Source organism: Azolla caroliniana, unplaced genomic scaffold, assembly GCF_043228905.1.
Source record: "Azolla caroliniana isolate FFs.n. ecotype wild unplaced genomic scaffold, voAzoCaro1.0.p SCAF_20, whole genome shotgun sequence".
Lineage (NCBI taxonomy): Eukaryota > Viridiplantae > Streptophyta > Polypodiopsida > Salviniales > Salviniaceae > Azolla > Azolla caroliniana.
In genome coordinates, this window is record NW_028230455.1 from 915,667 (window position 1) to 935,843 (window position 20,177).

At 39.3% G+C, this 20,177-nt stretch overlaps 9 non-coding genes across 9 annotated transcripts; all 9 read left to right on the forward strand.

Moving 5' to 3' along the window:
* The first annotated feature begins 853 nt into the window (after window positions 1-853).
* On the forward strand, window positions 854-925 carry TRNAG-UCC (transfer RNA glycine (anticodon UCC)). Its single transcript has one exon. It is a non-coding gene; the product is annotated as a tRNA-Gly (tRNA).
* A 780-nt stretch (window positions 926-1,705) lies between these two features.
* TRNAG-UCC (transfer RNA glycine (anticodon UCC)) lies at window positions 1,706-1,777 on the forward strand. Its single transcript has one exon. It is a non-coding gene; the product is annotated as a tRNA-Gly (tRNA).
* A 641-nt stretch (window positions 1,778-2,418) lies between these two features.
* TRNAG-UCC (transfer RNA glycine (anticodon UCC)) lies at window positions 2,419-2,490 on the forward strand. Its single transcript has one exon. It is a non-coding gene; the product is annotated as a tRNA-Gly (tRNA).
* Window positions 2,491-3,269: 779 nt separating this feature from the next.
* On the forward strand, window positions 3,270-3,341 carry TRNAG-UCC (transfer RNA glycine (anticodon UCC)). The gene has a single exon. It is a non-coding gene; the product is annotated as a tRNA-Gly (tRNA).
* Window positions 3,342-4,121: 780 nt separating this feature from the next.
* On the forward strand, window positions 4,122-4,193 carry TRNAG-UCC (transfer RNA glycine (anticodon UCC)). Its single transcript has one exon. It is a non-coding gene; the product is annotated as a tRNA-Gly (tRNA).
* A 641-nt stretch (window positions 4,194-4,834) lies between these two features.
* TRNAG-UCC (transfer RNA glycine (anticodon UCC)) lies at window positions 4,835-4,906 on the forward strand. Its single transcript has one exon. It is a non-coding gene; the product is annotated as a tRNA-Gly (tRNA).
* Window positions 4,907-5,685: 779 nt separating this feature from the next.
* Window positions 5,686-5,757, forward strand: TRNAG-UCC (transfer RNA glycine (anticodon UCC)). The gene has a single exon. It is a non-coding gene; the product is annotated as a tRNA-Gly (tRNA).
* Window positions 5,758-6,398: 641 nt separating this feature from the next.
* On the forward strand, window positions 6,399-6,470 carry TRNAG-UCC (transfer RNA glycine (anticodon UCC)). Its single transcript has one exon. It is a non-coding gene; the product is annotated as a tRNA-Gly (tRNA).
* Window positions 6,471-7,110: 640 nt separating this feature from the next.
* Window positions 7,111-7,182, forward strand: TRNAG-UCC (transfer RNA glycine (anticodon UCC)). The gene has a single exon. It is a non-coding gene; the product is annotated as a tRNA-Gly (tRNA).
* The last annotated feature ends 12,995 nt before the right edge of the window (window positions 7,183-20,177 follow it).

The window sequence follows — 20,177 nt, forward strand, 5'->3', positions numbered from 1 at the left end:
ATTTGTATGCGAGAAGAAAGTAAGGTTCAGTTTTTATTCGTACAGGTATAGGACTCCCATAATTATGCGACTACTCAACAATAATTTTATCTTGCCTATTGTAAGTTTCTCATAAGCTTCGACTCAAGTAGATGGAAATTGGGCTTGTAGTCCAACGGTTAGGATAATTGCCTTCCAAGCAATGGACCCGAGTTCAACTCTCGGCAAGCGCATACCATGTTATTTCAACCAGTACCTAGGATCTATAATAGAAATCTATTGAACTGCCTGTCGTAATGTTACGTTCTTCGACAGTTTCATTAGCAGAGGTTTAAATGTCTCCAACAAATTGATGTCCTTTAAATATTTTGTGCAAAAACGATTTGAATAAACTAGATTCCTTTTTATCTTATAAGAAACATAGCGTCACCTTCTGGTCGCTCACATAATACATTTATAATATTAAGGACTCAGGTTTGATATGAGATATTTGTACGGCTTTAGCCGTACAATCAGGATATTTTCCTTGAATGCAATAACCAATGTTTCAATATTCCGCAAGTGCAAGGTATGTCCTTTAGAGCGATTATCGAATTGGATAGACAAAATGTATTCGATAGATTCGAGAATATAAGATTGTTGAATGACTTTCATAATTAGATTGTAAGAACAAGAGATAAAATTGAATTAATATGTTGATTAGCTTACAAAGCTTTGTTTTGTGGATTTCTTTCATTTGTATGCGAGAAGAAAGTAAGTTGAAGTTTTTATTCGTACAGGTATAAGACTCCCATAATTATGCGACTACTCAACAATAATTTTATTTTTCCTATTTCAAGTTTCTCATAAGCTTCGACTCAAGAAGATGGAAATTGCGCTTGTAGTCCAACGGTTAGGATAATTGCCTTCCAAGCAATAGACCCGAGTTCAACTCTCGGCAAGCGCATACCATGTTATTTCAACCAGTACTCACGATCTACAATAGAAATCTATTGAAGAACCTGTCGTAATGTTACTTTCTTCGACAGTTTCATTAGCAGAGGTTTAAATGTCTCCAACAAATTCATGTCCTATAAATATTTTGTGCAAAAACCGTCTGAATTAACTAGATTCCTTTTTTTCTTATAAGAAACATAGCGTCACCTTCTGGTCGCTCACATAATACATAGAAAACATCAAGGAGTCAGGTTTGATATGAGATATTTGTGCGGCTTTAGACGTACAAATAGGATATTTTTCTGGAAAGCAATAACCAACGTTTCAATATTCCGCAAGCGCAAGCTATGTCCTTTACAGCGATACTCGAATTGGATAGACAAAATGTATTCGAAAGATTCGAAAATATAAAATTGTTGAATGACTCTCATAATTAGATTATAAGAATAAGAGATAAAAATGAATTAATCTGTTGATTAGATTACATAGCTTGGTTTTCTTGATTTCTTTCATTTGTATGCGAGAAGAAAGTAAGGTTCAGTTTTTATTCGATTGTTGAATGACTTTCATAATTAGATTGTAAGAACAAAAGATAAAAATGAATTAATTTGTTGATTAGCTTACAAAGCTTGGTTTTGTGGATTTCTTTCATTTGTATGCGAGAAGAAAGTAAGGTGCAGTTTTTATTCGTACAGGTATAGGACTCCCTCAATTATGCGACTACTCAACAATAATTTTATCTTTCCTATTTCAAGTTTCTCATAAGATACCACAGAAGTAGATGGAAATTGCGCTTGTAGTCCAACGGTTAGGATAATTGCCTTCCAAGCAATAGACCCGAGTTCAATTCTCGGCAAGCGCATACTATGTTATTTCAACCAGTACTCACGATCTACAACAGAAATTTGTTGAAGTCCCTATCGTAATTTTACGTTCTTCGACAGTTTCATTAGCAGAGGTTTAAATGTCTCCAACAAATTGATGTCCTATAAATATTTTGTGCAAAAACGGTTTGAATAAACTAGATTCCTTTTTATCTTATAAGAAACATAGCGTCACCTTCTGGTCGCTCACATAATACATTTATAATATTAAGGAGTCAGGTTTGATTTGAGATATTTGTACGGCTTTAGCCGTACAATCAGGATATTTTCCTTGAATGCAATAACCAATGTTTCAATATTCCGCAAGTGCAAGCTATGTCCTTTAGAGCGATTATCGAATTGGATAGAGAAAATGTATTCGATAGATTCGAGAATATAAGATTGTTGAATGACTTTCATAATTAGATTGTAAGAACAAGAGATAAAAATGAATTAATTTGTTGATTAGCTTACAAAGCTTGCTTTTGTGGATTTCTTTCATTTGTATGCGAGAAGAAAGTAAGGTGCAGTTTTTATTTGTACAGGTATAGGACTCCCTCAATTATGCGACTACTCAACAATAATTTTATCTTGCCTATTTCCAGTTTCTCATAAGATACCACAGAAGTAGATGGAAATTGCGCTTGTAGTCCAACGGTTAGGATAATTGCCTTCCAAGCAATAGACCCGAGTTCAATTCTCGGCAAGCGCATACCATGTTATTTCAACCAGTACTCACGATCTACAACAAAAATTTATTGAAGTCCCTGTCCTAATGTTACGTTCTTCGAGAGTTTCATTAGCAGAGGTTTAAATGTCTCCAACAAATTCATGTCCTATAAATATTTTGTGCAAAAACGGTTATAATAAACTAGATTCCTTCTTATCTTATAAGAAACATAACGTCACCTTCTTGTCGCTGACATAAAACATAGAAAACATCAAGGAGTCAGGTTTGATATGAGATATTTGTGTGGCTTTAGCCGTACAAATAGGATATTTTCTTGAAAGCAATAACCAACGTTTCAATATTCCGCAAGCGCAAGCTATGTCCTCTACAGCGATACTCGAATTGGATAGACAAAATGTATTCGATAGATTCGAGAATATAAAATTGTTGAATGACTCTTATAATTAGATTGTAAGAACAAGAGATAAAAATGAATTAATCTGTTGACTAGCTTACATAGCTTGGTTTTGTTGATTTCTTTCATTTGTATCCGAGAAGAAAGTAAGGTTCAGTTTTTATTCGATTGCTGAATGACTTTCATAATTAGATTGTAAGAACAAGAGATAAAAATGAATTAATTTGTTGATTAGCTTACAAAGCTTGGTTTTGTGGATTTCTTTCATTTGTATGCGAGAAGAAAGTAAGTTGAAGTTTTTATTCGTACAGGTATAAGACTCCCATAATTATGCGACTACTCAACAATAATTTTATTTTTCCTATTTCAAGTTTCTCATAAGCTTCGACTCAAGAAGATGGAAATTGCGCTTGTAGTCCAACGGTTAGGATAATTGCCTTCCAAGCAATAGACCCGAGTTCAACTCTCGGCAAGCGCATACCATGTTATTTCAACCAGTACTCACGATCTACAATAGAAATCTATTGAAGAACCTGTCGTAATGTTACTTTCTTCGACAGTTTCATTAGCAGAGGTTTAAATGTCTCCAACAAATTCATGTCCTATAAATATTTTGTGCAAAAACCGTCTGAATTAACTAGATTCCTTTTTTTCTTATAAGAAACATAGCGTCACCTTCTGGTCGCTCACATAATACATAGAAAACATCAAGGAGTCAGGTTTGATATGAGATATTTGTGCGGCTTTAGACGTACAAATAGGATATTTTTCTGGAAAGCAATAACCAACGTTTCAATATTCCGCAAGCGCAAGCTATGTCCTTTACAGCGATACTCGAATTGGATAGACAAAATGTATTCGAAAGATTCGAAAATATAAAATTGTTGAATGACTCTCATAATTAGATTATAAGAATAAGAGATAAAAATGAATTAATCTGTTGATTAGATTACATAGCTTGGTTTTCTTGATTTCTTTCATTTGTATGCGAGAAGAAAGTAAGGTTCAGTTTTTATTCGATTGTTGAATGACTTTCATAATTAGATTGTAAGAACAAAAGATAAAAATGAATTAATTTGTTGATTAGCTTACAAAGCTTGGTTTTGTGGATTTCTTTCATTTGTATGCGAGAAGAAAGTAAGGTGCAGTTTTTATTCGTACAGGTATAGGACTCCCTCAATTATGCGACTACTCAACAATAATTTTATCTTTCCTATTTCAAGTTTCTCATAAGATACCACAGAAGTAGATGGAAATTGCGCTTGTAGTCCAACGGTTAGGATAATTGCCTTCCAAGCAATAGACCCGAGTTCAATTCTCGGCAAGCGCATACTATGTTATTTCAACCAGTACTCACGATCTACAACAGAAATTTGTTGAAGTCCCTATCGTAATTTTACGTTCTTCGACAGTTTCATTAGCAGAGGTTTAAATGTCTCCAACAAATTGATGTCCTATAAATATTTTGTGCAAAAACGGTTTGAATAAACTAGATTCCTTTTTATCTTATAAGAAACATAGCGTCACCTTCTGGTCGCTCACATAATACATTTATAATATTAAGGAGTCAGGTTTGATTTGAGATATTTGTACGGCTTTAGCCGTACAATCAGGATATTTTCCTTGAATGCAATAACCAATGTTTCAATATTCCGCAAGTGCAAGCTATGTCCTTTAGAGCGATTATCGAATTGGATAGAGAAAATGTATTCGATAGATTCGAGAATATAAGATTGTTGAATGACTTTCATAATTAGATTGTAAGAACAAGAGATAAAAATGAATTAATTTGTTGATTAGCTTACAAAGCTTGCTTTTGTGGATTTCTTTCATTTGTATGCGAGAAGAAAGTAAGGTGCAGTTTTTATTTGTACAGGTATAGGACTCCCTCAATTATGCGACTACTCAACAATAATTTTATCTTGCCTATTTCCAGTTTCTCATAAGATACCACAGAAGTAGATGGAAATTGCGCTTGTAGTCCAACGGTTAGGATAATTGCCTTCCAAGCAATAGACCCGAGTTCAATTCTCGGCAAGCGCATACCATGTTATTTCAACCAGTACTCACGATCTACAACAAAAATTTATTGAAGTCCCTGTCGTAATGTTACGTTCTTCGAGAGTTTCATTAGCAGAGGTTTAAATGTCTCCAACAAATTCATGTCCTATAAATATTTTGTGCAAAAACGGTTATAATAAACTAGATTCCTTCTTATCTTATAAGAAACATAACGTCACCTTCTTGTCGCTGACATAAAACATAGAAAACATCAAGGAGTCAGGTTTGATATGAGATATTTGTGTGGCTTTAGCCGTACAAATAGGATATTTTCTTGAAAGCAATAACCAACGTTTCAATATTCCGCAAGCGCAAGCTATGTCCTCTACAACGATACTCGAATTGGATAGACAAAATGTATTCGATAGATTCGAGAATATAAAATTGTTGAATGACTCTTATAATTAGATTGTATGAACAAGAGATAAAAATGAATTAATCTGTTGACTAGCTTACATAGCTTGGTTTTGTTGATTTCTTTCATTTGTATCCGAGAAGAAAGTAAGGTTCAGTTTTTATTCGATTGCTGAATGACTTTCATAATTAGATTGTAAGAACAAGAGATAAAAATGAATTAATTTGTTGATTAGCTTACAAAGCTTGGTTTTGTGGATTTCTTTCATTTGTATGCGAGAAGAAAGTAAGGTGCAGTTTTTATTCGTACAGGTATAGGACTCCCTCAATTATGCGACTACTCAACAATAATTTTATCTTGCCTATTTCAAGTTTCTCATAAGATACCACAGAAGTAGATGGAAATTGCGCTTGTAGTCCAACGGTTAGGATAATTGCCTTCCAAGCAATAGACCCGAGTTCAATTCTCGGCAAGCGCATACCATGTTATTTCAACCAGTACTCACGATCTACAACAGAAATTTGTTGAAGTCCCTATCGTAATTTTACGTTCTTCGACAGTTTCATTAGCAGAGGTTTAAATGTCTCCAACAAATTGATGTCCTATAAATATTTTGTGCAAAAACGGTTTGAATAAACTAGATTCCTTTTTATCTTATAAGAAACATAGCGTCACCTTCTGGTCGCTCACATAATACATTTATAATATTAAGGAGTCAGGTTTGATTTGAGATATTTGTACGGCTTTAGCCGTACAATCAGGATATTTTCCTTGAATGCAATAACCAATGTTTCAATATTCTGCAAGTGCAAGCTATGTCCTTTAGAGCGATTATCGAATTGGATAGAGAAAATGTATTCGATAGATTCGAGAATATAAGATTGTTGAATGACTTTCATAATTAGATTGTAAGAACAAGAGATAAAAATGAATTAATTTGTTGATTAGCTTACAAAGCTTGGTTTTGTGGATTTCTTTCATTTGTATGCGAGAAGAAAGTAAGGTGCAGTTTTTATTTGTACAGGTATAGGACTCCCTCAATTATGCGACTACTCAACAATAATTTTATCTTGCCTATTTCAAGTTTCTCATAAGATACCACAGAAGTAGATGGAAATTGCGCTTGTAGTCCAACGGTTAGGATAATTGCCTTCCAAGCAATAGACCCGAGTTCAATTCTCGGCAAGCGCATACCATGTTATTTCAACCAGTACTCACGATCTACAACAGAAATTTATTGAAGTCCCTGTCGGAATGTTACGTTCTTCGACAGTTTCATTAGCAGAGGTTTAAATGTCTCCAACAAATTCATGTCCTATAAATATTTTGTGCAAAAACCGTTTGAATAAACTAGATTCCTTTTTATCTTATAAGAAACATAGCGTCACCTTCTGGTCGCTCACATAAAACATAGAAAACATCAAGGAGTCAGGTTTGATATGAGATATTTGTGTGGCTTTAGCCGTACAAATAGGATATTTTCTTGAAAGCAATAACCAACGTTTCAATATTCCGCAAGCGCAAGCTATGTCCTTTACAGCGATACTCGAATTGGATAGACAAAATGTATTCGAAAGATTCGAGAATATAAAATTGTTGAATGACTCTCATAATTAGATTGTAAGAATAAGAGATAAAAATGAATTAATCTGTTGATTAGATTACATAGCTTGGTTTTCTTGATTTCTTTCATTTGTATGGGAGAAGAAAGTAAGTTGCAGTTTTTATTCGTACAGGTATAGGACTCCCTTAATTATGCGACTACTCAACAATAATTTTATCTTGCCTATTTTAAGTTTCTCATAAGATTCCACAGAAGTAGAGGGAAATTGCGCTTGTAGTCCAACGGTTAGGATAATTGCCTTCCAAGCAATAGACCCGAGTTCAACTCTCGGCAAGCGCATACCATGTTATTTCAACTAGTACTCACGATCTACAACAGAAATTTGTTGAAGTCCCTGTCGTAATTTTACGTTCTTCGAGAGTTTCATTAGCAGAGGTTTAAATGTCTCCAACAAATTGATGTCCTATAAATATTTTGTGCAAAAACGGTTTGAATAAACTAGATTCCTTTTTATCTTATAAGAAACATAGCGTCACCTTCTGGTCGCTCACATAATACATTTATAATATTAAGGAGTCAGGTTTGATTTGAGATATTTGTACGGCTTTAGCCGTACAATCAGGATATTTTCCTTGAATGCAATAACCAATGTTTCAATATTCCGCAAGTGCAAGCTATGTCCTTTAGAGCGATTATCGAATTGGATAGAGAAAATGTATTCGATAGATTCGAGAATATAAGATTGTTGAATGACTTTCATAATTAGATTGTAAGAACAAGAGATAAAAATGAATTAATATGTTGATTAGCTTACAAAGCTTGGTTTTGTGGATTTCTTTCATTTGTATGCGAGAAGAAAGTAAGGTGCAGTTTTTATCCGTACAGGTATAGGACTGCCTCAATTATGCGACTACTCAACAATAATTTTATCTTGCCTATTTCAAGTTTCTCATAAGATACCACAGAAGTAGATGGAAATTGCGCTTGTAGTCCAACGGTTAGGATAATTGCCTTCCAAGCAATAGACCCGAGTGTCGGGCTTCCGCCTCCGGCCACAACCGAGGAACAGGATCGATTCACAGAAAACGGGAAATACACCAATGCACGAAAACAATAGAGAGAAGGGCACACTGGATGTTTTACGTGGAAAACCCTAAATGGGAAAAACCACGGGAGTGCAAGACTCCAACTATCACTATACGCGGGAATGTACAATGGCGAGCTGCAAGGCGACGACCTTGAGCTCGCTGTCCTCGCCACAGGCGGCGGTATTACACAGAGGCGTCGACCTCTTCCTTCCTCCTTCTCTCTCACTCTCTCTCGGCTGCTCTCACTTCGCTCCCTCTTAGTGGAAAACAGAAAATGAGCAACAACAGTTAAACTGTTTGCCCTAAGTCATATTTATACACATATGACTTTCGGGCTATTTACAAATAAAGCCTCAAGGGCTCTTTCGAAAACATATTCACAAATATGTCCCCGCATCCGGATCTCTCTCCGGGTACATTCATCATCCGGCTCCGTAACCGGGGTTCTTCAGCATCCGGCTCCGTAGCCGGGGTCTTCAGCATCCGGCTCCGTAGCCGGGGTCTCTTCATCCGGCTTCATGCCGGGTACTCTTCATCATCCGGTTCCGTAACCGCAACCGGGCTTGCCGTCATTCATCTCCGGACATCCCATCCGGAGGGACCGAAATCCCAACAAACTCCCCCTTCACTTCGGCATGGGATGTCTCTCCAACCCGATCCTCTTCCGGCATCCTTCCAGCTTGTCGGTTGTGAGCACCTTGGTCAGCATATCCGACCCGTTGTCGTCCGTGTGGATCTTCGTCAGCACGAACTCCTTGTCTTCTATCCTTTCCCGGATCCAGTGGTATCTACGCTGGATGTGTTTCGTCCGGGAATGGTAGTCCGCATTCTTTGCAAGGTGGATGGCACTCTGACTATCGCAGTAGAGTCGATACTCCTCCTGCCAGATACCGAGCTCTCTAATGAAGTCCTTCATCCATATTATTTCCTTGCCGGCTTCAACAGCCGCCATGTACTCCGCCTCCGTGGTTGATAACGCAACCGTCTTCTGCAGCCTCGACTGCCATGAAACAGCTCCTCCTGCATACGTCATCACATACCCTGATGTGGACCGGCTGGTATCTGCATCAGCCGACATATCCGAATCGGTAAAGCCGTCGAGTTCGGGCTTACCGGAGCCGAATCGGAGGCACACGTTTGTCGTGCCCTTCAGGTATCGGAGTATCCACTTGACCGCGTTCCAGTGCTCTTTGCCGGGATTGCTCATGTACCGGCTCACCACTCCGACTGCATATCCGATGTCCGGTCTCGTACACACCATGGCGTACATCAAGCTCCCGACGGCTGAGGCATACGACACTTTCATCATATCCTCCTTTTCAGCCTTTGTCTTGGGACTTTGCTTGCTGGACAGCTTGCAGTTTGCCGGGAGGGTCGATCCGACCGGTCTTGCTTCCGACATGTTGAACCGTTTAAGCACCTTTGTCACGTACTTCTCCTGTGACAGCCACAACTGCTTCTTCTTCCGGTCCCGGATGATGTGCATCCCTAGTATTTGCCTCGCCGGACCCAAGTCCTTCATTGAGAAGGTTCGGTGAAGAGCCTTCTTCAGCACCCGTATCTTGACCTGGTCCCGTCCGACGATCAACATGTCGTCCACGTACAGGAGGAGTATTAGAGAGTCTCCTCCTTCGAACTTCTTCACAAACATGCAGTGATCTGACTGCGTTTTGTGGTACCCTTCGTCGGTCATGAAGGAGTCGAACTTCCGGTACCATTGCCGGGGAGCCTGCTTCAGTCCGTAAAGGCTCTTCTTCAATCGGCATACCAGGTGCTCCTTCCCTTTCTTCTCGAATCCTTCCGGTTGCTGCATGTAGATCTCTTCTTCGAGGTCGCCGTGAAGGAATGCCGTCTTCACGTCCATCTGTTCTACCTCGAGGTCCATGCTTGCCGCTATGCTCAGCACCGTCCGGATGGAGGTCATCTTCACTACCGGGGCAAATATTTCGTCGAAGTCGACGCCCTTCTTCTGCTGAAACCCCTTCACCACGATCCTGGCTTTGTATCTCGGGGGGTTTCCGGCATCTCCCGGTTTCAGCTTGAACACCCACTTGTTTCGAAGTGCCCGCTTTCCATTCGGCAACTCCACAAGTTCGTATGTGTGGTTTTCATGCAGGGAATCCATCTCGTCCTGCATGGCACTCAACCACCTGCGGCTCTGGGTGTCATGCTTTGCTTCTTCAAAGCTCTCCGGCTCCCCCTCGTCGGTTAGCAGCACGTGCTCTGGTTCCGGAAATCTCCGGGGGGCCCTCCTCTCTCTTAGAGGATATCTCCGTTCGGGAGCTTCGGTAACCGGTTCTTCCGATTCTTCTTCTTCATCCGAATCCATTTCGGGATCGGGGCCGGTTCCGGTATCATTTTCATCTTCTTCGGCCGGTTCTGTTTCTTCACCGTCTTCGGCCGGGTCCTCGAGTGCTAACCGGTCCCTTGCCGGTCGGGACTGCTCCTCGTAGAGTTGATCCTCACCGGTCGACTTGGAGCTCTTCATCTTCTTCTCCGACTCCCAGTCGGCGAGTGTCTTGTCCTCCATGAAGATGATGTCTCGACTCCTGAATATCTTCTTGTCGACCGGGTCCCATACTCGGTAGCCGAACTCGTCGTCGCCGTAACCGAGGAATATGCATGGCCGGGTCTTTGGATCTAGCTTTCCTCTCCGGTCCTTTGCCACATGCACGTATGCGAGACACCCGAACACCTTCAGATGCCGGTAGGACACTTCCTTACCGGTCCACACTTTCTGCGGCGTGTCTCCGTCCAAAGGTACTGAGGGTGATCTATTTATCACATACGTCGCCGTCGACATTGCCTCGGCCCAAAATCCCTTGGGTAATTTCGCATGCGCCAGCATACTCCGGACCCTCTCCATTATGGTCCGGTTCATCCTCTCGGCCAGCCCGTTCAGTTCCGGCGTCTTCGGCACAGTAAACTCGAGCCGGATTCCCTTCGAGCGACAGTACTCCTGGAACTGCCCCCGGTATTCCCCTCCGTTATCCGCTCGTATCGCTTTCAGCTTCTTGCCGGATTCTCTTTCCACTCTCGCGTGGAGTTCTTTGAAGACGGACAATACTCGGTCCTTTGTCTTCAACGGTGCCGTCCACAGCTTCCGGCTGTGGTCATCAATGAATGTCACGAAGTACTGGGCTCCGCCATGTGACTTCGTTTCTACCTGACACACATCAGTGTGCACCAACTCCAATGGTGCGCTACGTCTCGTCGGTGGCCTTGAGTGGAAGGAGGTCCGGTTTTGCTTACCGGCCAGACAATCGGTGCACTTCTCCAGGTGCACATGCTTCACTGGAATAAGGTTGTCTTCTGCAAGCCTCTTCATCCCCTTCTCACTCATGTGGCACAGTCTCTTGTGCCACAGCTCACCGGCAGTGTCGGCTGCCACATTCAGCTCTTCCGGACATAACCGGGCATTCATCAGGTACAGTGTGTTGTCTTTCCGGGCCCGAGCCACTATCAGGCTCCCTTTGCTGAACTTCATGACACCGTTCCGGATGCTACCCGTGTAGCCTTCATCATCTAGCCTCCCGGCTGAGATCAGGTTCAATCGGACCTCCGGAACGTGTCGCACATCCTTCAACAGCATCTTGCATCCGGTTGATGTCAACAGCCACACGTCTCCTATGCCGGCAATCCGGCATGTGCCTTCATTTCCCATCCGGACACAGCCGTGCTCACCGGCTGTGTAGGATGAGAAGTATTTCTTCTCCGGGGTCAGGTGGAACGACGCTCCGGAATCGACCACCCAGGTCATCTCTTCACCGGCAAGGTTCAGCTCCCTCTCTTCGGTAATGAGCATTATCTCTTCTTCACTTGCCGCGAGTGCCGTCGTTCCTTTCCGGTCCTGCCCTCGCCGATCCGGACCTCTCCGGTCCGTGGCTCCCCGGTATGCACCGTTTCTCTCCGGTGACTTCTTCGAATCGGTGTCGTCGGCTCCGTTGTCCTTTCGGTAATGCCGACAATTCTTCCGGAAGTGCCCCGGCTTCCCACAGTGGAAGCATGTGGGTCTTCCTCTTGACTGCGACCGGGTCCCCGACTTCTCCCGTCTTTGCGGACTCCGGTTCCCATGTCTTCCCCGTTCCGATTCGGTAAGCAGCGCCTTCGAGTCGGAGACCGGTTCTTTATCTCTCCGACGCGCTTCTTCGTTCAAAATACTTGTCTTTACCGTTTGTAGGGACAAGTTATCTTCGGCGCAGGAGGTGCTGAGAGTCACCACCAAGTTCTCCCAGCTGTCCGGCAATGTACACATCAGGATGATGGCTTGCATTGCATCCTCCAACGGGAACTTGATCGCCGCAAGCTGGTTCACGAATCCCATGAACGTGCTTACGTGTTCCACCATACTCTCGCCGTCCCGGTACTTGAGGTTCACTATCTTTCTCATCAGGGAGGTCCGGTTCAACGCATTCTTCCTCTCGTAGAGGCCCGACAGCTTCCTCCACATCTCATATGCGTTGGTGTCGTTCGCCACGTGTTGTAGAACGCTCACGTCGACGTATTGCCGAATGGTTGCAACGGCTTTCCGGTTCAGAAGCCTCCACTCCGTCTCAAGTACCCCCTTGGGTATTTCCGACCTGTCGATCGGTTCATACAGGTCCCGAACAATGAGCAGATCCTCCATCTTTATCTTCCAGTCGGCGTAGTTCTGCGCATTCAGCACCATCATCCCCGGCTGCCCGCTGCTGCCGCCTTCCATTTTCTATGTTACCGTCGCTCTGATACCACTTTGTCGGGCTTCCGCCTCCGGCCACAACCGAGGAACAGGATCGATTCACAGAAAACGGGAAATACACCAATGCACGAAAACAATAGAGAGAAGGGCACACTAGATGTTTTACGTGGAAAACCCTAAATGGGAAAAACCACGGGAGTGCAAGACTCCAACTATCACTATACGCGGGAATGTACAATGGCGAGCTGCAAGGCGACGACCTTGAGCTCGCTGTCCTCGCCACAGGCGGCGGTATTACACAGAGGCGTCGACCTCTTCCTTCCTCCTTCTCTCTCACTCTCTCTCGGCTGCACTCACTTCGCTCCCTCTTAGTGGAAAACAGAAAATGAGCAACAACAGTTAAACTGTTTGCCCTAAGTCATATTTATACACATATGACTTTCGGGCTATTTACAAATAAAGCCTCAAGGGCTCTTGGAAAACATATTCACAAATATGTCCCCGCATCCGGATCTCTCTCCGGGTACATTCATCATTCGGCTCCGTAACCGGGGTTCTTCAGCATCCGGCTCCGTAGCCGGGGTCTCTTCATCCGGCTTCATGCCGGGTACTCTTCATCATCCGGTTCCGTAACCGCAACCGGGCTTGCCGTCATTCATCTCCGGACATCCCATCCGGAGGGACCGAAATCCCAACACCGAGTTCAACTCTCGGCAAGCGCATACCATGTTATTTCAACCAGTACTCACAATCTAAAATAGTAATTTGTTGAAGTCCCTGTCGTAATGTTACGTTCTTCGACAGTTTCATTAGCAGAAGTTTAAATGTCTCCAACAAATTGATGTCCTATAAATATTTTGTGCAAAACCCGTTTTAATAAACTAGTTCCCTTTTTATCTTATAAGAAACATAGCGTCACCTTTTGGTCGCTCACATAAACCATAGAAAATATCATGGAGTCAGGTTTGATATGCGATATTTGTGCGGCTTTAGCCGTACAAACAGGATATTTTTCTTGAAAGCAATAACCAACGTTTCAATATTCCGCAAGCGTAAGCTATGTCCTTTACAACGATATTCGAATTGGATAGACAAAATGTATTCGAAAGATTCGAGAATATAAAATTGTTGAATGACTCTCATAATTAGATTGTAAGAACAAGAGATAAAAATGAATTAATCTGTTGATTAGCTTACATAGCTTGGTTTTGTTGATTTCTTTCATTTGTATGCGAGAAGAAAGTAAGGTTCAGTTTTTATTCGTACAGGTATAGGACTCCCATAATTATGCGACTACTCAACAATAATTTTATCTTGCCTATTTTAAGTTTCTCATAAGCTTCGACTCAAGAAGATGGAAATTGCGCTTGTAGTCCAACGGTTAGGATAATTGCCTTCCAAGTAATAGACCCGACTTCAACTCTCGGCAAGCGCATACCATGTTATTTCAACCAGTACTCACAATCTACAATAGAAATCTATTGAAGTCCCTGTCGTAATGTTACGTTCTTCGACAGTTTCATTAGCAGAGGTTTTAATGTCTCCAACAAATTGATGTCCTATAAATATTTTGTGCAAAAACGGTTATAATAAACTAGATTCCTTCTTATCTTATAAGAAACATAACGTCACCTTCTTGTCGCTGACATAAAACATAGAAAACATTAACGACTTGGGTTTGATATTAGATATTTGTGCGGCTTTAGCCGTACAATTAGGATATTTTTCTTGAAAGCATTAACCAACGTTTCAATATTCTGCAAGGGCAAGCTATGACCTTTAAAGTGATACTCGAATTGGATAGACAAAATGTATTCCATAGATTCGAGAATATAAAATTGTTGAATGACTTTCATAATTAGATTGTAAGAACAAGAGATAAAAATGATTTAATCTGTTGAATAGCCTACATAGCTTGGTTTTGTGGATTTCTTTCATTTGTATGCGAGAGGAAAGTATAGGACTCCCATAATTATATGACCACCCAACAATAATTTTATCTTGCCTATTTTAAGTTTCTGATAAGCTTCCAAAGTAGTAGATTGAAATTGCGCTTGTAGTCCAACGGTTAGGATAATTGGCTTCCAAGCAATAGACCCGAGTTCAACTCTCGGCAAGTGCATACCATGTTATTTCAACCCTTTCGTAATGTTACGTTCTTCGAAAGTTTCACTAGAAGAGGTTAAAACGTCTCCAACAAATTGAAGTACAGATTGAAAGCAATTACCAACGTTTCAATATTCCGCAAGCGAATGTTATGTCCTTTAGTGCGATACTCGAATTGGATAGACAAAACGTATTCGATAGATTCGAGAATATAAAATTGTTGAATGATTTTCATAATTAGATTATAAGAACAAGAGATAAAAATGAATTAATCTGTTGATTAGCTTACATAGCTTGGTTTTGTGGATTTCTTTCATTTGTATGCGAAAAGAAAGTAAGGTTCAGTTTTTATTCGTACAGGTATAGGACTCCCATAAATATGCGACTACTCAACAATAATTTTATCTTGCCTATTTTATGTTTCACATAAGCACTAGAAGTATCGCGCTTGTAGTCTAACGGTTAGGATAATTGCCTTCTAGGCAATAGACCCGAGTTCAACTCTCGGCAAGTGTATACCATGTTATTTCAACCAGTACTCACGATCTAAAACAGAAATCTATTCAAGTCCCCTTCGTAATGTTACGTTCTTGCAGTTCTTGCAGAGTTTCATTGGCAGAGGTTAAACTGTTTCCAACAAATTGAAGTCCTATAAATAATTTGTCCAGAAACTGTTTTAATAAACTAGATACGTTTTTATCTTATAAGAAACTTAGAATCACCTTTTGGTCACTCACATAAATCATAGAAAACATTAAGCACTCAGGTTTGATATGAGATATTTGTGCGACTTTAGAAGTATAATTAGAATATTTTTTTTCAATGCAATAAGCAACGTTTCAATATTCCGCAAGCGCATGCTATGTCCTTTAGAGCGGTACTCAAATTGGATAAAAAAAATGTATTCGATAGATTCGAGAATATAAAATTGTTCACTAACATTCATAAGTAGATTGTAAGAACAGGAGATCAAATTGAATTAATCTGATGAGTAGCTTACATATGTTGTTTAAGTGGATTTCTTGCATTTTTATGCGAGAAGAAAGTAAGGTTCAGGTTTTATTCGTATAGGTATACGACTCCCATAATTATGCGACTACTCAACAATAATTTTATCTTGTGTATTTTATGTTTTTGATAATGTTCCACTGGAAGTAGGTGGAAATTGCGCTTGTAGGCCAACGGTTAGGTTAATTCCCTTCCAAGCAATAGACACGAGTTCAACTCTCGACAAGTGCATGCCATGTTATTTCAATCAGTACTCAGGATATAAAAGAGAAATCTATTGAAATCCGTTTTATAATGTTATGTTCTTCAATAGTTTCATTAGCAATAAATTAAAGTCCTATAAATTGAAGTTCAAATTGAAAGCAATAACCAACGTTTGAATATTCCGCAAATGCATGTTTTGTCCTTTAGAGCGGTACTCGAATTGGATAAACAAAATCTATTCGATGACTTTCATAATTAGAGAGTTTCAATATTCCGAAGGCGCACGCTATGTCCTTTAGAGCGGTACTTCAATTGGATAAACAAAATCTATTCGATTAGATTCGAGAATATAAAATTGTTGGATGAGTTTCATAACTACATTGTAGGAACAAGAGATCAAATTAAATTATTCTGATGTTTAGCTTAAAAAGGCTATTTTTGTGGACTTGTTTCATGTGTATGCGAGAAGAAAGTAAGCCTCACTATTTGTTCGCTCAGGTATAGGACTAACATTTACATGCGACTACTCAACAATAATTTTCTCTCCTATATTTTTTGTTTTTGACAAACTTCCCTTCGAAGCAAGGTTAAATTGTGCTTGTAGTCCAACGGTTAGGATAATTGCCTTCCAAGCAATAGATCCGAGTTCAACTCTAGCCCTACATTTACGATATTTTTCTTGAAAGCAATAGACTACGTTTCATAACTAGATTCTAAGAACACGGGAAAAAATTGAATTAATAAGATATATTGCTCAAATAAGCTATTTTTAAGGACTTCTTTCATTTGTATGCTAGAAGAATGTAAGGCTTACTATTCGTTCACTTAAGTAACAATTGGTAAAGGTTAAGGACTAACATTGATATGCAAGTACTCCACAATACTTTTACCATGTATGTGTTTTGTTTGCGATGAAATTACGTTGGAAGTAGGCTCAAATTATGCTTGTAGTCCATAATAATCGTGAGTTCAACTCTCGGCAAGCGCACACCATGTTATTTCAAGCACTACTTACTATCGAAAAGAGAAATATATTCAATTCCCTTCGACAATTTCACGTTATTGGAGAGTTTCATTAGCAGAGTTTAAAAACTCTCCAACAAATTGAATTCTTATAAATATTTGGTCATAAAACGGTCTCTCTAAACTAGTTTCGTTCTTATCTTATAAAGAATGTTAGAGTCACCCTTAGCTCTCTCTCATAAAAAAAGGTAAAGATCAAGGACTCAAGTTCATGTGAGATATTTGTGCGCCTGTAGGCCTAATTTTAGGATATTTTTCTTCCAAGAAATAGACCATGTTTGAACATTCCTCAACAACACGCTATGTGTTTTAGAGTAGTACTTCAATTGGACATGCAAAATCTATACGATTTGATTCGAGAATATAACATTGTTGGACGAGTTTCATAACTAGATTGCAAGAACATGGGAAAAGATTGAATTAATCTTATGTTTAAGTCAAAGAAGTTGTTTTTGTGGAATTGTTTGATTTATATGCGAGAAGAAAGTAAGGCTCAATATTTATTCGCATATGTGTAGGACACACATTTATATGCAACTACTCAACAATAATTTTATCTTTTCTATTTTTTGTTTTTAATAAACTTCCATTGGAAGCAGGTGGAAATGGCGCTTGTCTATTCAAGTCCCTTTGATAATTTTATCTTGACTATTCAAGTCCATTTGATAATGTCACGTTCTTCGAGAGTTTCACAAGTAGAGGCTAAAAAGTCTCCAACAAATTGAATTCCTATAAATATTTGGTCGAAAAAGGGTTTCACTAAACTAGATTCGTTTTTATCTGATAAGAAAGTTCGGGTCACCTCTTGCTCGCTCACATAAAACATGGTAAAGATTAAGGACTTAGGTTTGATATGAGATATTTGTGCGGCTTTAGCCGTACAATTAGGATATTTTTGTTGAAAGCAATAACCAACGTTTCAATATTCCAAGCGCAAGCTATGTCCTATCGAGCGGTATTTCAATTCGATAAAAAAAATCTATTCAATTCGATTCGAGAATATAAAAGTGCTCTATAAGTTTCATAACTTGATTGTAAGAAGACAAGATCAAATTGAGTTAATCTGATGTTTCTCTTAAACAAGCTACTTATTCGCACATGTATAGGACACATTTATATGCGACTAATCAACTATAATTTTATCTTGTCCATTTTTTGCTTTTGATAAACTTCCCTCGGAAGCAAGTTTAAATTGCGCCTGTAGTCCAATAGTTAAGATAATTGCCTTCCAAGCAATAGACCTGAGTTCAACTGTCGACAAGCGTATACCATGTTATTTCAAACAGTACTGGGGATCTAAAATAGAAATCTATTCAAGTTCCTTTGAGAATGTCACGTTCTTTCAAAGTTTCACTAGTAGAGGTTAAAAAGTCTCCAACAAATTAAATTCCTATAAATATTTGCTCCAAAAATGGTTTTACTAAACTAAATTCATTTTTATCTTATACGAAACTTACAGTCACCTTTTAGTTGGTCACATAAAACATGCAGAAGATTTAAGACTCAGGTTTGATATGAGATATTTGTGCGGCTATAGCCCTACAATTAGGATATTTTTCTTGAAAGCAATAACTAACGTTTCAATATTTCGCAAGCCTAAGCTATATCCTTTAGAGCGGTATTTTAATTGGATAAACAAAATCTATTCGATTAGATTCGAGAATATAAAATTGTTGGATGATTTGCATTACTAGATTGTAAGAACACGAGATCAAATTGAATTAATATGATGTTTAGCTTAAACAAGCTGTTTTTATGTACTTGTTTCATTTGTATGCAAGAATAAAGTAAGGTTCACTATTTATTCGCTCAGGTATAGCACTCACATTTATATGCGACTACTCAACAATAATTTTATCTTGTGTATTTTTTGTTTTTGATAAACTTCCAATCAACAATCAGGTTGAAATTGTGCTTGTAGTCCAACGGTTAGGATAATTGCCTTCCAAGCAATAGACCCGAGTTCAACTCTCTGCAGGCGGATACCACCTTATTGCAACCAGTACTCACGATCTAAAAGAGAAATCTATTCAAGTCTCGTTGATAATGTCACGTTCTTCGAGAGTTTCATTAGCAGAGGTTAAAAAGTCTCCAACAAATTGAAGTCCTATAAATATTTGGTCCAAAAACGGTTTTAATAAATTAGATTCGTTTTTATCTTATCAGAAACTTAGGGTCACCTTTTGGTCGCTCACATAAAACATAGAAAACATTAAGGACTCAAGTTTGATATGAGATATTTGTGTAGCTTTAGTCATACAATTAAGATATTTTTCTTGAAAGCAATAACCAACGTTTCAATATTCCGCAAGCGCAAGCTATATCCTTTAGAGCGGTATTTCAATTGGATAAACAAAATCTATTCGATTAGATACGAGAATATAGAATTGTTGGATAAGTTTCATAACTAGATTATAAGAACACAGGTATAGGAGTCACATTTATATGTGACTACTCAACCATAATTTTATTTTGTATATTTTTTATTTTTAACAAACTTCCCTTGGAAGTAGGTTTAAATTTTGCTTGTAGTCCAACGGTTAGGATAATTGCCTTCCAAGCCACACACCCGAGTTCAACTCTCGGCAAGCCCATACCATGTTATTTCATCCAATACTCACGATCTAAGAGAGAAATCTCGTCAAGTCCCTTTGATAATGTCACGTTCTTTGAGAGTTTCATTACCAGATGTTAACAAGTCTCCAACAAATTGAATTCCTCTAAATATTTGGTCCAAAAACGGTTTCAATAAACTAGATTCGTTTTTATCTTTATAAGAAACTTCGGGTTAGCTTTTGCTCACTCACATAAAACATGGAAAAGATTAAGGACTCAGGTTTTATATGAGATATTTGTGCGGCTATTGCCGTATAATTAGGTTATTTTTCTTGAAAGCAATAACCCACGTTTCAATATTTCGCAAGCGCACCCTATGTGCTTTACAACGGTATTTCAATTGGATAAACAAAATCTATTCAAGTTTATTCGAGAATATAAAATTGTTGGATGAGTTTCATAACTAGATTGTAAGAACATGAGATCAAATGGAATTAATCTGATGTTTAGCTTCGTGTGATAGGTTCAATTGACCTCTTCTACCGCCGCGACCTCGTCCTCGATCACCGTCCGAATTCGAGAAGAACATTTGTCCTTCCGAATTCAAGAAGAACATTGATTGGAGTTCAAAGAATGAAGAATGGTTTTCTCTCGCCAAGATTGTCGTCTGG